This window comes from Salvelinus fontinalis, chromosome 24 (genome assembly GCF_029448725.1).
Source record: "Salvelinus fontinalis isolate EN_2023a chromosome 24, ASM2944872v1, whole genome shotgun sequence".
Classification (NCBI taxonomy): Eukaryota; Metazoa; Chordata; class Actinopteri; order Salmoniformes; family Salmonidae; genus Salvelinus; species Salvelinus fontinalis.
The window spans coordinates 40,841,277-40,843,776 of NC_074688.1; positions in this window are offsets into that span (position 1 = coordinate 40,841,277).

Genomic DNA, 2,500 nt, shown 5'->3' on the forward strand with positions numbered 1-2,500 from the left:
CGGCACGCGCTCCTGTCCTTTCTTTCACATGAAATCAAAGAATTGCGTGTGCTTCTTCTTCTTCTTTTATTCTGTGTTCAGCTCAAAGGAAGACAGCAAACGTGTTATTGGGGGTTGCGGTGGTTGAGGGAAGGAGGGAAATATCTCTATTTTCAAAGGATGCTAGACATGTGTTTACACTTTGAGCACAGATTTTATGTAAATAGTTTCTCCACTGTCTCCGTCTCGTGTGTATGTGTGTGTCAGAGGAGGCTGGTGGGAGAAGCTATAGGAGGACAGACTCATTGCAATGGGTGGAGTGGAATAAATGGAACGGTATCAAACAGATCAAACATATGGAAACCTGTGTGTGTGTGTGTGTGTGTGTGTGTGTGTGTGTGTGTGTGTGTGTGTGTGTGTGTGTGTGTGTGTGTGTGTGTGTGTGTGTGTGTGTGTGTGTGTGTGTGTGTGTGTGTGTGTGTGTGTTTGTGTGTGTGTCGGTGTGAACCACACTACATGACCAAAAGTATGAGGACACCTGCTCATTGAACATCTCATTCCAAAATCATGGGCGTTAATATGGAGTTGGTGCCCCGTTTGCTGCTATAACAGCCTCCACTCTACTGGGAAGGCTTTTCACTAGATGTTGGAACATTGCTGCGGGGACTTGCTTCCATTCAGCCACAAGAGCATTAGTGAGGTGCTGCACTGATGTTGGGAGATTAGACCTGGCTCACAGTCGGCGTTCCAATTCATCCCAAAGGTGAGGTGGGGTTGAGGTCAGGGCTCTGTGCAGGCCAGTCAAGTTCTTCCACACCGATCTTGACAAACCATTTCTGTATTTATCTCGCTTTGTGCACGGGGGGCATTGTCATGCTGAAACAGGAAAGGGCCTTCCCCAAACTGTTGCCACAAACTTGGAAGCACAGAATCATCTAGAATGTCATTGTAAGCGGTCGCGTTAAGATTTCATTTCCCTGGAACTAAGGGGCCCAAACCATGAAAACCAGCCCCAGACCATTATTCCTCCTCCACCAAACTTTACAGTTGGCACTATGCATTCAGGAAGGGAGCGATCTCCTGGCATCCGCCAAACCCAGATTCGTCAGTCGGACTGCCAGATGGTGAAGCGTGATTCAACACTCCAGAGAACACCAGTCCACTGCTCCAGAGTCCAATGGCGGTGAGCTTTACACCACTCCACCCAATGCCTGGCATTGTGCATGGTAATCTTAGGCTTGTGTGCGGCTGCTCGGCCATGGAAACCCATTTCATGAAGCTCCCGACGAACAGTTCTTGTGCTGACGTTGCTTCCAGAGGCAGTTTGGAACTCGGTAGTGAGTGTTGCAACCGAGGACAGACAGCGGTCCCATTCTGTGAGCTTTTGTTGCCTTCAGATGGGTGATCAGTTTCACCTCACGGCCGAGCTTGTTGTTGCTCTAGACATTTCTAGGCAGCTCTAGCAGGGCAGAAAGTTGACGAACTGACTTGTTGGAAAGGTAGCGTCCTATGACGGTGCCACATTGAAAGTCACTGAGCTTTGCAGTAAGGCCCTTCTACTGTCAATGTTTGTCTATGGAGATTGCATAGATGTGTGCTTGATTTAATACACCTGTCAGCAACAGGTGTGGCTGAAATACCTGAACCCACTAATTTGAAGGGGTGTCCACATACTTTTGTATATATAATGTAACTATATTTTGTCATGTTTAATCTCTGTTCTCAGCACACTTCCTCCCTCCCTGGCTTTCTGCCTTGTAAGAAGTGAGGATGAGAGTGGTAAAAAGTGAGGATCAGAGGGGTAGGAAGTGGAGAGAGCTCAGAAGAGGGGAGCAGAGGAGAGCCAAATAATGCTATTCATAATGGGGACGATTCAGACTTAGGAAATCTATGCCTTTTTTAAACATTTTGATGGAATCACTTCTCAGTAGTTGGTATTCAGACTTACCTTATGCAGGTGCGTAACAGTGATATGATACGAAGGTTTGGCTTGGAAATGTCTTTTCATCTGGTCACAGATCGCTGATGTGTTGTGCGTTGAAGTCCACAAGCGAAGGGAAAAGGGGAGAGGAGGACAATGTGTAGCTGCGAGAAGGAATACAACGAGCTGTTTGTATGTGGCTATGAAAGTGAACTGTTTGCGTGTGATCAGGGGTGTATTCAGTCCGCCGATTCTGTTGAAAAACGTTTCTTAAAATGGAAACGAACGGAGCAAAACCAGAATAAACATAGCTGAATTTGTCCAATAGAAACTCTTGTTTGCAAGTGTCGGACTAATGATTACACCCTAGATCAGCTAGATGCAGGCAAGAATGTGCAAGGCTGTATTGAATGTGTCAATGTCTGTTCATGTGTCACTGTCTGTCAACTCAAATCTTTCTCTCAATCTGTGTGCACTTACGTTGTAGCAACCTAGAGAATTATCGATGTTCTATTGAACTGGGTGAATGGAAAATGAAGGACAGTCATCCGATATGCTGTAATAGAAATAAGGCCATGCTAACTAAAAAAAATAATTGTC